Raw genomic sequence first — 12,500 nt, 5'->3', positions numbered from 1 at the left:
AGGCAGATGCTAATTGAAAACACAAGGAAATTTGATCCTATTAAAAAGGCAGGAAGCTGCATTTAGTCAATTCATCATTAAATGCTTACTACAAGGCAGTGTTGCTGATGAAATAGTGCAGGGGCACACCCTCGTGGACAAAATGCTTACAGCACCTGGTATTCCCAGGCGGTCTCCCATCCAAGTACTAACCAGGCCCGACCCTGCTTCGCTTCCGAGATCAGACAAGATCGGGCGTACCCAGGCTGGTATGGCCGTAAGCGAGAAACAATCTCTTGCTACAACATATATAGTCAAAGTGAGTCTGATAAAACAGACATTTAGTCAATTCATCATTAAATGCTTAATACAAGGCAGTGTTGCTGATGAAATAGTGCAAGAGCACCCCCTCGTGGACAAAATGCTTACAGCACCTGGTATTCCCAGGCGGTCTCCCATCCAAGTACTAACCAGGCCCGACCCTGCTTAGCTTCCGAGATCAGACGAGATCGGGCGTACCCAGGCTGGTATGGCCGTAAGCGAGAAACAATCTCTTGCTACAACATATATAGTCAAAGTGAGTGTGATAAACAGACATTGCATTTTCACCAATTAGATAAGCAGCTTGAACTTTGTGTCACTGAAAAAGTAGAAGAAATTACAAACACTGTTCCCATCACTTTTTAGCACAGGTAGTTGGATAAAATACAAACTTTATTTCCTTTCATCATTTGAACAGGGCAAAGGAGCACAAAGCACACACAAGCTGCATTCAGCAACAATATTCTTGTTTGTCTTATAAATACAAGGCAGATGCTAATTGAAAACACAAGGAAATTTGATCCTATTAAAAAGGCAGGAAGCTGCATTTAGTCAATTCATCATTAAATGCTTACTACAAGGCAGTGTTGCTGATGAAATAGTGCAGGGGCACACCCTCGTGGACAAAATGCTTACAGCACCTGGTATTCCCAGGCGGTCTCCCATCCAAGTACTAACCAGGCCCGACCCTGCTTAGCTTCCAAGATCAGACGAGATCGGGCGTACACAGGCTGGTATGGCCGTAAGCGAGAAACAATCTCTTGCTACAACATATATAGTCAAAGTGAGTCTGATAAAACAGACATTTAGTCAATTCATCATTAAATGCTTACTACAAGGCAGTGTTGCTGATGAAATAGTGCAAGAGCACACCCTCGTGGACAAAATGCTTACAGCACCTGGTATTCCCAGGCGGTCTCCCATCCAAGTACTAACCAGGCCCGACCGTGCTTAGCTTCCGAGATCAGACGAGATCGGGCGTACACAGGCTGGTATGGCCGTAAGCGAGAAACAATCTCTTGCTACAACATATATAGTCAAAGTGAGTCTGATAAAACAGACATTTAGTCAATTCATCATTAAATGCTTACTACAAGGCAGTGTTGCTGATGAAATAGTGCAAGAGCACACCCTCGTGGACAAAATGCTTATAGCACCTGGTATTCCCAGGCGGTCTCCCATCCAAGTACTAACCAGGCCCGACCCTGCTTAGCTTCCGAGATCAGACGAGATCGGGCGTACCCAGGCTGGTATGGCCGTAAGCGAGAAACAATCTCTTGCTACAACATATATAGTCAAAGTGAGTGTGATAAACAGACATTGCATTTTCACCAATTAGATAAGCAGCTTGAACTTTGTGTCACTGAAAAAGTAAAAGAAATTACAAACACCGTTCCCATCACTTTTTAGCACAGGTAGTTGGATAAAATACAAACTTTATTTCCTTTCATCATTTGAACAGGGCAAAGGAGAATTAAGCACACACAAGCTGCATTCAGCAACAATATTCTTGTTTGTCTTATAAATACAAGGCAGATGCTAATTGAAAACACAAGGAAATTTGATCCTATTAAAAAGGCAGGAAGCTGCATTTAGTCAATTCATCATTAAATGCTTACTACAAGGCAGTGTTGCTGATGAAATAGTGCAACAGCACACCCTCGTGGACAAAATGCTTACAGCACCTGGTATTCCCAGGCGGTCTCCCATCCAAGTACTAACCAGGCCCCACCCTGCTTAGCTTCCGAGATCAGACGAGATCGGGCGTACACAGGCTGGTATGGCCGTAAGCGAGAAACAATCTCTTGCTACAACATATATAGTCAAAGTGAGTCTGATAAAACAGACATTTAGTCAATTCATCATTAAATGCTTACTACAAGGCAGTGTTGCTGATGAAATAGTGCAAGAGCACACCCTCGTGGCCAAAATGCTTACAGCACCTGGTATTCCCAGGCGGTCTCCCATCGAAGTACTAACCAGGCCCGACCCTGCTTAGCTTCCGAGATCAGACGAGATCGGGCGTACACAGGCTGGTATGGCCGTAAACGAGAAACAATCTCTTGCTACAACATATATAGTCAAAGTGAGTGTGATAAACAGACATTGCATTTTCACCAATTAGATAAGCAGCTTGAACTTTGTGTCACTGAAAAAGTAAAAGAAATTACAAACACCGTTCCCATCACTTTTTAGCACAGGTAGTTGGATAAAATACAAACTTTATTTCCTTTCATCATTTGAACAGGGCAAAGGAGCATAAAGCACACACAAGCTGCATTCAGCAACAATATTCTTGTTTGTCTTATAAATACAAGGCAGATGCTAATTGAAAACACAAGGAAATTTGATCCTATTAAAAAGGCAGGAAGCTGCATTTAGTCAATTCATCATTAAATGCTTACTACAAGGCAGTGTTGCTGATGAAATAGTGCAACAGCACACCCTCGTGGACAAAATGCTTACAGCACCTGGTATTCCCAGGCGGTCTCCCATCCAAGTACTAACCAGGCCCGACCCTGCTTAGCTTCCAAGATCAGACGAGATCGGGCGTACACAGGCTGGTATGGCCGTAAGCGAGAAACAATCTCTTGCTACAACATATATAGTCAAAGTGAGTCTGATAAAACAGACATTTAGTCAATTCATCATTAAATGCTTACTACAAGGCAGTGTTGCTGATGAAATAGTGCAAGAGCACACCCTCGTGGACAAAATGCTTACAGCACCTGGTATTCCCAGGCGGTCTCCCATCCAAGTACTAACCAGGCCCGACCCTGCTTAGCTTCCGAGATCAGACGAGATCGGGCGTACACAGGCTGGTATGGCCGTAAGCGAGAAACAATCTCTTGCTACAACATATATAGTCAAAGTGAGTCTGATAAAACAGACATTTAGTCAATTCATCATTAAATGCTTACTACAAGGCAGTGTTGCTGATGAAATAGTGCAAGAGCACACCCTCGTGGACAAAATGCTTACAGCACCTGGTATTCACAGGCGGTCTCCCATCCAAGTACTAACCAGGCCCGACCCTGCTTAGCTTCCGAGATCAGACGAGATCGGGCGTACCCAGGCTGGTATGGCCGTAAGCGAGAAACAATCTCTTGCTACAACATATATAGTCAAAGTGAGTGTGATAAACAGACATTGCATTTTCACCAATTAGATAAGCAGCTTGAACTTTGTGTCACTGAAAAAGTAAAAGAAATTACAAACACCGTTCCCATCACTTTTTAGCACAGGTAGTTGGATAAAATACAAACTTTATTTCCTTTCATCATTTGAACAGGGCAAAGGAGAATTAAGCACACACAAGCTGCATTCAGCAACAATATTCTTGTTTGTCTTATAAATACAAGGCAGATGCTAATTGAAAACACAAGGAAATTTGATCCTATTAAAAAGGCAGGAAGCTGCATTTAGTCAATTCATCATTAAATGCTTACTACAAGGCAGTGTTGCTGATGAAATAGTGCAACAGCACACCCTCGTGGACAAAATGCTTACAGCACCTGGTATTCCCAGGCGGTCTCCCATCCAAGTACTAACCAGGCCCCACCCTGCTTAGCTTCCGAGATCAGACGAGATCGGGCGTACACAGGCTGGTATGGCCGTAAGCGAGAAACAATCTCTTGCTACAACATATATAGTCAAAGTGAGTCTGATAAAACAGACATTTAGTCAATTCATCATTAAATGCTTACTACAAGGCAGTGTTGCTGATGAAATAGTGCAAGAGCACACCCTCGTGGCCAAAATGCTTACAGCACCTGGTATTCCCAGGCGGTCTCCCATCGAAGTACTAACCAGGCCCGACCCTGCTTAGCTTCCGAGATCAGACGAGATCGGGCGTACACAGGCTGGTATGGCCGTAAACGAGAAACAATCTCTTGCTACAACATATATAGTCAAAGTGAGTGTGATAAACAGACATTGCATTTTCACCAATTAGATAAGCAGCTTGAACTTTGTGTCACTGAAAAAGTAAAAGAAATTACAAACACCGTTCCCATCACTTTTTAGCACAGGTAGTTGGATAAAATACAAACTTTATTTCCTTTCATCATTTGAACAGGGCAAAGGAGCATAAAGCACACACAAGCTGCATTCAGCAACAATATTCTTGTTTGTCTTATAAATACAAGGCAGATGCTAATTGAAAACACAAGGAAATTTGATCCTATTAAAAAGGCAGGAAGCTGCATTTAGTCAATTCATCATTAAATGCTTACTACAAGGCAGTGTTGCTGATGAAATAGTGCAACAGCACACCCTCGTGGACAAAATGCTTACAGCACCTGGTATTCCCAGGCGGTCTCCCATCCAAGTACTAACCAGGCCCGACCCTGCTTAGCTTCCAAGATCAGACGAGATCGGGCGTACACAGGCTGGTATGGCCGTAAGCGAGAAACAATCTCTTGCTACAACATATATAGTCAAAGTGAGTCTGATAAAACAGAGATTTAGTCAATTCATCATTAAATGCTTACTACAAGGCAGTGTTGCTGATGAAATAGTGCAGGGGCACACCCTCGTGGACAAAATGCTTACAGCACCTGGTATTCCCAGGCGGTCTCCCATCCAAGTACTAACCAGGCCCGACCCTGCTTCGCTTCCGAGATCAGACGAGATCGGGCGTACCCAGGCTGGTATGGCCGTAAGCGAGAAACAATCTCTTGCTACAACATATATAGTCAAAGTGAGTCTGATAAAACAGACATTTAGTCAATTCATCATTAAATGCTTAATACAAGGCAGTGTTGCTGATGAAATAGTGCAAGAGCACCCCCTCGTGGACAAAATGCTTAAGGCACCTGGTATTCCCAGGCGGTCTCCCATCCAAGTACTAACCAGGCCCGACCCTGCTTAGCTTCCGAGATCAGACGAGATCGGGCGTACCCAGGCTGGTATGGCCGTAAGCGAGAAACAATCTCTTGCTACAACATATATAGTCAAAATGAGTCTGATAAACAGACATTGCATTTTCACCAATTAGATAAGCAGCTTGAACTTTGTGTCACTGAAAAAGTAGAAGAAATTATAAACACTGTTCCCATCACTTTTTAGCACAGGTAGTTGGATAAAATACAAACTTTATTTCCTTTCATCATTTGAACAGGGCAAAGGAGCACAAAGCACACACAAGCTGCATTCAGCAACAATATTCTTGTTTGTCTTATAAATACAAGGCAGATGCTAATTGAAAACACAAGGAAATTTGATCCTATTAAAAAGGCAGGAAGCTGCATTTAGTCAATTCATCATTAAATGCTTACTACAAGGCAGTGTTGCTGATGAAATAGTGCAGGGGCACACCCTCGTGGACAAAATGCTTACAGCACCTGGTATTCCCAGGCGGTCTCCCATCCAAGTACTAACCAGGCCCGACCCTGCTTCGCTTCCGAGATCAGACAAGATCGGGCGTACCCAGGCTGGTATGGCCGTAAGCGAGAAACAATCTCTTGCTACAACATATATAGTCAAAGTGAGTCTGATAAAACAGACATTTAGTCAATTCATCATTAAATGCTTAATACAAGGCAGTGTTGCTGATGAAATAGTGCAAGAGCACCCCCTCGTGGACAAAATGCTTACAGCACCTGGTATTCCCAGGCGGTCTCCCATCCAAGTACTAACCAGGCCCGACCCTGCTTAGCTTCCGAGATCAGACGAGATCGGGCGTACCCAGGCTGGTATGGCCGTAAGCGAGAAACAATCTCTTGCTACAACATATATAGTCAAAGTGAGTGTGATAAACAGACATTGCATTTTCACCAATTAGATAAGCAGCTTGAACTTTGTGTCACTGAAAAAGTAGAAGAAATTACAAACACTGTTCCCATCACTTTTTAGCACAGGTAGTTGGATAAAATACAAACTTTATTTCCTTTCATCATTTGAACAGGGCAAAGGAGCACAAAGCACACACAAGCTGCATTCAGCAACAATATTCTTGTTTGTCTTATAAATACAAGGCAGATGCTAATTGAAAACACAAGGAAATTTGATCCTATTAAAAAGGCAGGAAGCTGCATTTAGTCAATTCATCATTAAATGCTTACTACAAGGCAGTGTTGCTGATGAAATAGTGCAACAGCACACCCTCGTGGACAAAATGCTTACAGCACCTGGTATTCCCAGGCGGTCTCCCATCCAAGTACTAACCAGGCCCGACCCTGCTTAGCTTCCAAGATCAGACGAGATCGGGCGTACACAGGCTGGTATGGCCGTAAGCGAGAAACAATCTCTTGCTACAACATATATAGTCAAAGTGAGTCTGATAAAACAGAGATTTAGTCAATTCATCATTAAATGCTTACTACAAGGCAGTGTTGCTGATGAAATAGTGCAGGGGCACACCCTCGTGGACAAAATGCTTACAGCACCTGGTATTCCCAGGCGGTCTCCCATCCAAGTACTAACCAGGCCCGACCCTGCTTCGCTTCCGAGATCAGACGAGATCGGGCGTACCCAGGCTGGTATGGCCGTAAGCGAGAAACAATCTCTTGCTACAACATATATAGTCAAAGTGAGTCTGATAAAACAGACATTTAGTCAATTCATCATTAAATGCTTAATACAAGGCAGTGTTGCTGATGAAATAGTGCAAGAGCACCCCCTCGTGGACAAAATGCTTAAGGCACCTGGTATTCCCAGGCGGTCTCCCATCCAAGTACTAACCAGGCCCGACCCTGCTTAGCTTCCGAGATCAGACGAGATCGGGCGTACCCAGGCTGGTATGGCCGTAAGCGAGAAACAATCTCTTGCTACAACATATATAGTCAAAATGAGTCTGATAAACAGACATTGCATTTTCACCAATTAGATAAGCAGCTTGAACTTTGTGTCACTGAAAAAGTAGAAGAAATTATAAACACTGTTCCCATCACTTTTTAGCACAGGTAGTTGGATAAAATACAAACTTTATTTCCTTTCATCATTTGAACAGGGCAAAGGAGCACAAAGCACACACAAGCTGCATTCAGCAACAATATTCTTGTTTGTCTTATAAATACAAGGCAGATGCTAATTGAAAACACAAGGAAATTTGATCCTATTAAAAAGGCAGGAAGCTGCATTTAGTCAATTCATCATTAAATGCTTACTACAAGGCAGTGTTGCTGATGAAATAGTGCAGGGGCACACCCTCGTGGACAAAATGCTTACAGCACCTGGTATTCCCAGGCGGTCTCCCATCCAAGTACTAACCAGGCCCGACCCTGCTTCGCTTCCGAGATCAGACAAGATCGGGCGTACCCAGGCTGGTATGGCCGTAAGCGAGAAACAATCTCTTGCTACAACATATATAGTCAAAGTGAGTCTGATAAAACAGACATTTAGTCAATTCATCATTAAATGCTTAATACAAGGCAGTGTTGCTGATGAAATAGTGCAAGAGCACCCCCTCGTGGACAAAATGCTTACAGCACCTGGTATTCCCAGGCGGTCTCCCATCCAAGTACTAACCAGGCCCGACCCTGCTTAGCTTCCGAGATCAGACGAGATCGGGCGTACCCAGGCTGGTATGGCCGTAAGCGAGAAACAATCTCTTGCTACAACATATATAGTCAAAGTGAGTGTGATAAACAGACATTGCATTTTCACCAATTAGATAAGCAGCTTGAACTTTGTGTCACTGAAAAAGTAGAAGAAATTACAAACACTGTTCCCATCACTTTTTAGCACAGGTAGTTGGATAAAATACAAACTTTATTTCCTTTCATCATTTGAACAGGGCAAAGGAGCACAAAGCACACACAAGCTGCATTCAGCAACAATATTCTTGTTTGTCTTATAAATACAAGGCAGATGCTAATTGAAAACACAAGGAAATTTGATCCTATTAAAAAGGCAGGAAGCTGCATTTAGTCAATTCATCATTAAATGCTTACTACAAGGCAGTGTTGCTGATGAAATAGTGCAGGGGCACACCCTCGTGGACAAAATGCTTACAGCACCTGGTATTCCCAGGCGGTCTCCCATCCAAGTACTAACCAGGCCCGACCCTGCTTAGCTTCCGAGATCAGACGAGATCGGGCGTACCCAGGCTGGTATGGCCGTAAGCGAGAAACAATCTCTTGCTACAACATATATAGTCAAAGTGAGTGTGATAAACAGACATTGCATTTTCACCAATTAGATAAGCAGCTTGAACTTTGTGTCACTGAAAAAGTAAAAGAAATTACAAACACCGTTCCCATCACTTTTTAGCACAGGTAGTTGGATAAAATACAAACTTTATTTCCTTTCATCATTTGAACAGGGCAAAGGAGAATTAAGCACACACAAGCTGCATTCAGCAACAATATTCTTGTTTGTCTTATAAATACAAGGCAGATGCTAATTGAAAACACAAGGAAATTTGATCCTATTAAAAAGGCAGGAAGCTGCATTTAGTCAATTCATCATTAAATGCTTACTACAAGGCAGTGTTGCTGATGAAATAGTGCAACAGCACACCCTCGTGGACAAAATGCTTACAGCACCTGGTATTCCCAGGCGGTCTCCCATCCAAGTACTAACCAGGCCCCACCCTGCTTAGCTTCCGAGATCAGACGAGATCGGGCGTACACAGGCTGGTATGGCCGTAAGCGAGAAACAATCTCTTGCTACAACATATATAGTCAAAGTGAGTCTGATAAAACAGACATTTAGTCAATTCATCATTAAATGCTTACTACAAGGCAGTGTTGCTGATGAAATAGTGCAAGAGCACACCCTCGTGGCCAAAATGCTTACAGCACCTGGTATTCCCAGGCGGTCTCCCATCGAAGTACTAACCAGGCCCGACCCTGCTTAGCTTCCGAGATCAGACGAGATCGGGCGTACACAGGCTGGTATGGCCGTAAACGAGAAACAATCTCTTGCTACAACATATATAGTCAAAGTGAGTGTGATAAACAGACATTGCATTTTCACCAATTAGATAAGCAGCTTGAACTTTGTGTCACTGAAAAAGTAAAAGAAATTACAAACACCGTTCCCATCACTTTTTAGCACAGGTAGTTGGATAAAATACAAACTTTATTTCCTTTCATCATTTGAACAGGGCAAAGGAGCATAAAGCACACACAAGCTGCATTCAGCAACAATATTCTTGTTTGTCTTATAAATACAAGGCAGATGCTAATTGAAAACACAAGGAAATTTGATCCTATTAAAAAGGCAGGAAGCTGCATTTAGTCAATTCATCATTAAATGCTTACTACAAGGCAGTGTTGCTGATGAAATAGTGCAGGGGCACACCCTCGTGGACAAAATGCTTACAGCACCTGGTATTCCCAGGCGGTCTCCCATCCAAGTACTAACCAGGCCCGACCCTGCTTAGCTTCCAAGATCAGACGAGATCGGGCGTACACAGGCTGGTATGGCCGTAAGCGAGAAACAATCTCTTGCTACAACATATATAGTCAAAGTGAGTCTGATAAAACAGAGATTTAGTCAATTCATCATTAAATGCTTACTACAAGGCAGTGTTGCTGATGAAATAGTGCAGGGGCACACCCTCGTGGACAAAATGCTTACAGCACCTGGTATTCCCAGGCGGTCTCCCATCCAAGTACTAACCAGGCCCGACCCTGCTTCGCTTCCGAGATCAGACGAGATCGGGCGTACCCAGGCTGGTATGGCCGTAAGCGAGAAACAATCTCTTGCTACAACATATATAGTCAAAGTGAGTCTGATAAAACAGACATTTAGTCAATTCATCATTAAATGCTTAATACAAGGCAGTGTTGCTGATGAAATAGTGCAAGAGCACCCCCTCGTGGACAAAATGCTTAAGGCACCTGGTATTCCCAGGCGGTCTCCAATCCAAGTACTAACCAGGCCCGACCCTGCTTAGCTTCCGAGATCAGACGAGATCGGGCGTACCCAGGCTGGTATGGCCGTAAGCGAGAAACAATCTCTTGCTACAACATATATAGTCAAAATGAGTCTGATAAACAGACATTGCATTTTCACCAATTAGATAAGCAGCTTGAACTTTGTGTCACTGAAAAAGTAGAAGAAATTATAAACACTGTTCCCATCACTTTTTAGCACAGGTAGTTGGATAAAATACAAACTTTATTTCCTTTCATCATTTGAACAGGGCAAAGGAGCACAAAGCACACACAAGCTGCATTCAGCAACAATATTCTTGTTTGTCTTATAAATACAAGGCAGATGCTAATTGAAAACACAAGGAAATTTGATCCTATTAAAAAGGCAGGAAGCTGCATTTAGTCAATTCATCATTAAATGCTTACTACAAGGCAGTGTTGCTGATGAAATAGTGCAGGGGCACACCCTCGTGGACAAAATGCTTACAGCACCTGGTATTCCCAGGCGGTCTCCCATCCAAGTACTAACCAGGCCCGACCCTGCTTCGCTTCCGAGATCAGACAAGATCGGGCGTACCCAGGCTGGTATGGCCGTAAGCGAGAAACAATCTCTTGCTACAACATATATAGTCAAAGTGAGTCTGATAAAACAGACATTTAGTCAATTCATCATTAAATGCTTAATACAAGGCAGTGTTGCTGATGAAATAGTGCAAGAGCACCCCCTCGTGGACAAAATGCTTACAGCACCTGGTATTCCCAGGCGGTCTCCCATCCAAGTACTAACCAGGCCCGACCCTGCTTAGCTTCCGAGATCAGACGAGATCGGGCGTACCCAGGCTGGTATGGCCGTAAGCGAGAAACAATCTCTTGCTACAACATATATAGTCAAAGTGAGTGTGATAAACAGACATTGCATTTTCACCAATTAGATAAGCAGCTTGAACTTTGTGTCACTGAAAAAGTAGAAGAAATTACAAACACTGTTCCCATCACTTTTTAGCACAGGTAGTTGGATAAAATACAAACTTTATTTCCTTTCATCATTTGAACAGGGCAAAGGAGCACAAAGCACACACAAGCTGCATTCAGCAACAATATTCTTGTTTGTCTTATAAATACAAGGCAGATGCTAATTGAAAACACAAGGAAATTTGATCCTATTAAAAAGGCAGGAAGCTGCATTTAGTCAATTCATCATTAAATGCTTACTACAAGGCAGTGTTGCTGATGAAATAGTGCAGGGGCACACCCTCGTGGACAAAATGCTTACAGCACCTGGTATTCCCAGGCGGTCTCCCATCCAAGTACTAACCAGGCCCGACCCTGCTTAGCTTCCGAGATCAGACGAGATCGGGCGTACCCAGGCTGGTATGGCCGTAAGCGAGAAACAATCTCTTGCTACAACATATATAGTCAAAATGAGTCTGATAAACAGACATTGCATTTTCACCAATTAGATAAGCAGCTTGAACTTTGTGTCACTGAAAAAGTAGAAGAAATTACAAACACTGTTCCCATCACTTTTTAGCACAGGTAGTTGGATAAAATACAAACTTTATTTCCTTTCATCATTTGAACAGGGCAAAGGAGCACAAAGCACACACAAGCTGCATTCAGCAACAATATTCTTGTTTGTCTTATAAATACAAGGCAGATGCTAATTGAAAACACAAGGAAATTTGATCCTATTAAAAAGGCAGGAAGCTGCATTTAGTCAATTCATCATTAAATGCTTACTACAAGGCAGTGTTGCTGATGAAATAGTGCAGGGGCACACCCTCGTGGACAAAATGCTTACAGCACCTGGTATTCCCAGGCGGTCTCCCATCCAAGTACTAACCAGGCCCGACCCTGCTTCGCTTCCGAAATCAGACGAGATCGGGCGTACCCAGGCTGGTATGGCCGTATGCGAGAAACAATCTCTTGCTACAACATATATAGTCAAAGTGAGTGTGATAAACAGACATTGCATTTTCACCAATTAGATAAGCAGCTTGAACTTTGTGTCACTGAAAAAGTAGAAGAAATTACAAACACTGTTCCCATCACTTTTTAGCACAGGTAGTTGGATAAAATACAAACTTTATTTCCTTTCATCATTTGAACAGGGCAAAGGAGCACAAAGCACACACAAGCTGCATTCAGCAACAATATTCTTGTTTGTCTTATAAATACAAGGCAGATGCTAATTGAAAACACAAGGAAATTTGATCCTATTAAAAAGGCAGGAAGCTGCATTTAGTCAATTCATCATTAAATGCTTACTACAAGGCAGTGTTGCTGATGAAATAGTGCAGGGGCACACCCTCGTGGACAAAATGCTTACAGCACCTGGTATTCCCAGGCGGTCTCCCATCCAAGTACTAACCA

General features: G+C 43.0%; 33 non-coding genes across 33 annotated transcripts in view; all 33 read right to left on the bottom strand.

Moving 5' to 3' along the window:
* Window positions 1-143: 143 nt before the first annotated feature.
* On the bottom strand, window positions 144-262 carry LOC145869283 (5S ribosomal RNA). Its single transcript, XR_014385279.1, has one exon. It is a non-coding gene; the product is annotated as a 5S ribosomal RNA (ribosomal RNA).
* Window positions 263-401: 139 nt separating this feature from the next.
* On the bottom strand, window positions 402-520 carry LOC145874556 (5S ribosomal RNA). Its single transcript, XR_014390192.1, has one exon. It is a non-coding gene; the product is annotated as a 5S ribosomal RNA (ribosomal RNA).
* Window positions 521-929: 409 nt separating this feature from the next.
* On the bottom strand, window positions 930-1,048 carry LOC145868396 (5S ribosomal RNA). Its single transcript, XR_014384392.1, has one exon. It is a non-coding gene; the product is annotated as a 5S ribosomal RNA (ribosomal RNA).
* A 139-nt stretch (window positions 1,049-1,187) lies between these two features.
* On the bottom strand, window positions 1,188-1,306 carry LOC145868578 (5S ribosomal RNA). Its single transcript, XR_014384574.1, has one exon. It is a non-coding gene; the product is annotated as a 5S ribosomal RNA (ribosomal RNA).
* Window positions 1,307-1,445: 139 nt separating this feature from the next.
* On the bottom strand, window positions 1,446-1,564 carry LOC145868031 (5S ribosomal RNA). The gene has a single exon (XR_014384024.1). It is a non-coding gene; the product is annotated as a 5S ribosomal RNA (ribosomal RNA).
* Window positions 1,565-1,973: 409 nt separating this feature from the next.
* On the bottom strand, window positions 1,974-2,092 carry LOC145875069 (5S ribosomal RNA). Its single transcript, XR_014390703.1, has one exon. It is a non-coding gene; the product is annotated as a 5S ribosomal RNA (ribosomal RNA).
* Window positions 2,093-2,231: 139 nt separating this feature from the next.
* Window positions 2,232-2,350, bottom strand: LOC145867943 (5S ribosomal RNA). Its single transcript, XR_014383937.1, has one exon. It is a non-coding gene; the product is annotated as a 5S ribosomal RNA (ribosomal RNA).
* A 409-nt stretch (window positions 2,351-2,759) lies between these two features.
* Window positions 2,760-2,878, bottom strand: LOC145868394 (5S ribosomal RNA). Its single transcript, XR_014384390.1, has one exon. It is a non-coding gene; the product is annotated as a 5S ribosomal RNA (ribosomal RNA).
* Window positions 2,879-3,017: 139 nt separating this feature from the next.
* On the bottom strand, window positions 3,018-3,136 carry LOC145874723 (5S ribosomal RNA). Its single transcript, XR_014390359.1, has one exon. It is a non-coding gene; the product is annotated as a 5S ribosomal RNA (ribosomal RNA).
* A 139-nt stretch (window positions 3,137-3,275) lies between these two features.
* LOC145875488 (5S ribosomal RNA) lies at window positions 3,276-3,394 on the bottom strand. Its single transcript, XR_014391124.1, has one exon. It is a non-coding gene; the product is annotated as a 5S ribosomal RNA (ribosomal RNA).
* A 409-nt stretch (window positions 3,395-3,803) lies between these two features.
* On the bottom strand, window positions 3,804-3,922 carry LOC145875068 (5S ribosomal RNA). Its single transcript, XR_014390702.1, has one exon. It is a non-coding gene; the product is annotated as a 5S ribosomal RNA (ribosomal RNA).
* Window positions 3,923-4,061: 139 nt separating this feature from the next.
* Window positions 4,062-4,180, bottom strand: LOC145867942 (5S ribosomal RNA). Its single transcript, XR_014383936.1, has one exon. It is a non-coding gene; the product is annotated as a 5S ribosomal RNA (ribosomal RNA).
* Window positions 4,181-4,589: 409 nt separating this feature from the next.
* Window positions 4,590-4,708, bottom strand: LOC145868393 (5S ribosomal RNA). The gene has a single exon (XR_014384389.1). It is a non-coding gene; the product is annotated as a 5S ribosomal RNA (ribosomal RNA).
* Window positions 4,709-4,847: 139 nt separating this feature from the next.
* LOC145875322 (5S ribosomal RNA) lies at window positions 4,848-4,966 on the bottom strand. The gene has a single exon (XR_014390957.1). It is a non-coding gene; the product is annotated as a 5S ribosomal RNA (ribosomal RNA).
* A 139-nt stretch (window positions 4,967-5,105) lies between these two features.
* On the bottom strand, window positions 5,106-5,224 carry LOC145868585 (5S ribosomal RNA). Its single transcript, XR_014384581.1, has one exon. It is a non-coding gene; the product is annotated as a 5S ribosomal RNA (ribosomal RNA).
* A 409-nt stretch (window positions 5,225-5,633) lies between these two features.
* LOC145869282 (5S ribosomal RNA) lies at window positions 5,634-5,752 on the bottom strand. The gene has a single exon (XR_014385278.1). It is a non-coding gene; the product is annotated as a 5S ribosomal RNA (ribosomal RNA).
* Window positions 5,753-5,891: 139 nt separating this feature from the next.
* Window positions 5,892-6,010, bottom strand: LOC145874555 (5S ribosomal RNA). Its single transcript, XR_014390191.1, has one exon. It is a non-coding gene; the product is annotated as a 5S ribosomal RNA (ribosomal RNA).
* A 409-nt stretch (window positions 6,011-6,419) lies between these two features.
* Window positions 6,420-6,538, bottom strand: LOC145868392 (5S ribosomal RNA). Its single transcript, XR_014384388.1, has one exon. It is a non-coding gene; the product is annotated as a 5S ribosomal RNA (ribosomal RNA).
* A 139-nt stretch (window positions 6,539-6,677) lies between these two features.
* On the bottom strand, window positions 6,678-6,796 carry LOC145875321 (5S ribosomal RNA). The gene has a single exon (XR_014390956.1). It is a non-coding gene; the product is annotated as a 5S ribosomal RNA (ribosomal RNA).
* Window positions 6,797-6,935: 139 nt separating this feature from the next.
* Window positions 6,936-7,054, bottom strand: LOC145868584 (5S ribosomal RNA). Its single transcript, XR_014384580.1, has one exon. It is a non-coding gene; the product is annotated as a 5S ribosomal RNA (ribosomal RNA).
* Window positions 7,055-7,463: 409 nt separating this feature from the next.
* On the bottom strand, window positions 7,464-7,582 carry LOC145869281 (5S ribosomal RNA). Its single transcript, XR_014385277.1, has one exon. It is a non-coding gene; the product is annotated as a 5S ribosomal RNA (ribosomal RNA).
* Window positions 7,583-7,721: 139 nt separating this feature from the next.
* On the bottom strand, window positions 7,722-7,840 carry LOC145874554 (5S ribosomal RNA). Its single transcript, XR_014390190.1, has one exon. It is a non-coding gene; the product is annotated as a 5S ribosomal RNA (ribosomal RNA).
* A 409-nt stretch (window positions 7,841-8,249) lies between these two features.
* Window positions 8,250-8,368, bottom strand: LOC145874553 (5S ribosomal RNA). The gene has a single exon (XR_014390189.1). It is a non-coding gene; the product is annotated as a 5S ribosomal RNA (ribosomal RNA).
* A 409-nt stretch (window positions 8,369-8,777) lies between these two features.
* Window positions 8,778-8,896, bottom strand: LOC145875067 (5S ribosomal RNA). The gene has a single exon (XR_014390701.1). It is a non-coding gene; the product is annotated as a 5S ribosomal RNA (ribosomal RNA).
* A 139-nt stretch (window positions 8,897-9,035) lies between these two features.
* On the bottom strand, window positions 9,036-9,154 carry LOC145867941 (5S ribosomal RNA). The gene has a single exon (XR_014383935.1). It is a non-coding gene; the product is annotated as a 5S ribosomal RNA (ribosomal RNA).
* A 409-nt stretch (window positions 9,155-9,563) lies between these two features.
* Window positions 9,564-9,682, bottom strand: LOC145868391 (5S ribosomal RNA). The gene has a single exon (XR_014384387.1). It is a non-coding gene; the product is annotated as a 5S ribosomal RNA (ribosomal RNA).
* A 139-nt stretch (window positions 9,683-9,821) lies between these two features.
* LOC145875319 (5S ribosomal RNA) lies at window positions 9,822-9,940 on the bottom strand. Its single transcript, XR_014390954.1, has one exon. It is a non-coding gene; the product is annotated as a 5S ribosomal RNA (ribosomal RNA).
* A 139-nt stretch (window positions 9,941-10,079) lies between these two features.
* On the bottom strand, window positions 10,080-10,198 carry LOC145870418 (5S ribosomal RNA). Its single transcript, XR_014386414.1, has one exon. It is a non-coding gene; the product is annotated as a 5S ribosomal RNA (ribosomal RNA).
* Window positions 10,199-10,607: 409 nt separating this feature from the next.
* Window positions 10,608-10,726, bottom strand: LOC145869280 (5S ribosomal RNA). Its single transcript, XR_014385276.1, has one exon. It is a non-coding gene; the product is annotated as a 5S ribosomal RNA (ribosomal RNA).
* Window positions 10,727-10,865: 139 nt separating this feature from the next.
* On the bottom strand, window positions 10,866-10,984 carry LOC145874551 (5S ribosomal RNA). Its single transcript, XR_014390187.1, has one exon. It is a non-coding gene; the product is annotated as a 5S ribosomal RNA (ribosomal RNA).
* Window positions 10,985-11,393: 409 nt separating this feature from the next.
* LOC145874550 (5S ribosomal RNA) lies at window positions 11,394-11,512 on the bottom strand. The gene has a single exon (XR_014390186.1). It is a non-coding gene; the product is annotated as a 5S ribosomal RNA (ribosomal RNA).
* A 409-nt stretch (window positions 11,513-11,921) lies between these two features.
* Window positions 11,922-12,040, bottom strand: LOC145870085 (5S ribosomal RNA). Its single transcript, XR_014386081.1, has one exon. It is a non-coding gene; the product is annotated as a 5S ribosomal RNA (ribosomal RNA).
* A 409-nt stretch (window positions 12,041-12,449) lies between these two features.
* LOC145874674 (5S ribosomal RNA) overlaps window positions 12,450-12,500 on the bottom strand; it is a 119-nt gene continuing 68 nt past the window's right edge. The window contains exon 1 of the ribosomal RNA XR_014390310.1: window positions 12,450-12,500. This exon is cut by the window's right edge and continues 68 nt beyond it. This is a non-coding gene — a ribosomal RNA (5S ribosomal RNA).

The sequence above is a fragment of the Salmo salar genome, unplaced genomic scaffold (genome assembly GCF_965601325.2).
Source record: "Salmo salar unplaced genomic scaffold, fSalSal1 ptg000293l, whole genome shotgun sequence".
Lineage (NCBI taxonomy): Eukaryota > Metazoa > Chordata > Actinopteri > Salmoniformes > Salmonidae > Salmo > Salmo salar.
Note: the sequence above shows the minus strand (reverse complement) of the source record. Positions and strands in the feature narration are given on the sequence as shown.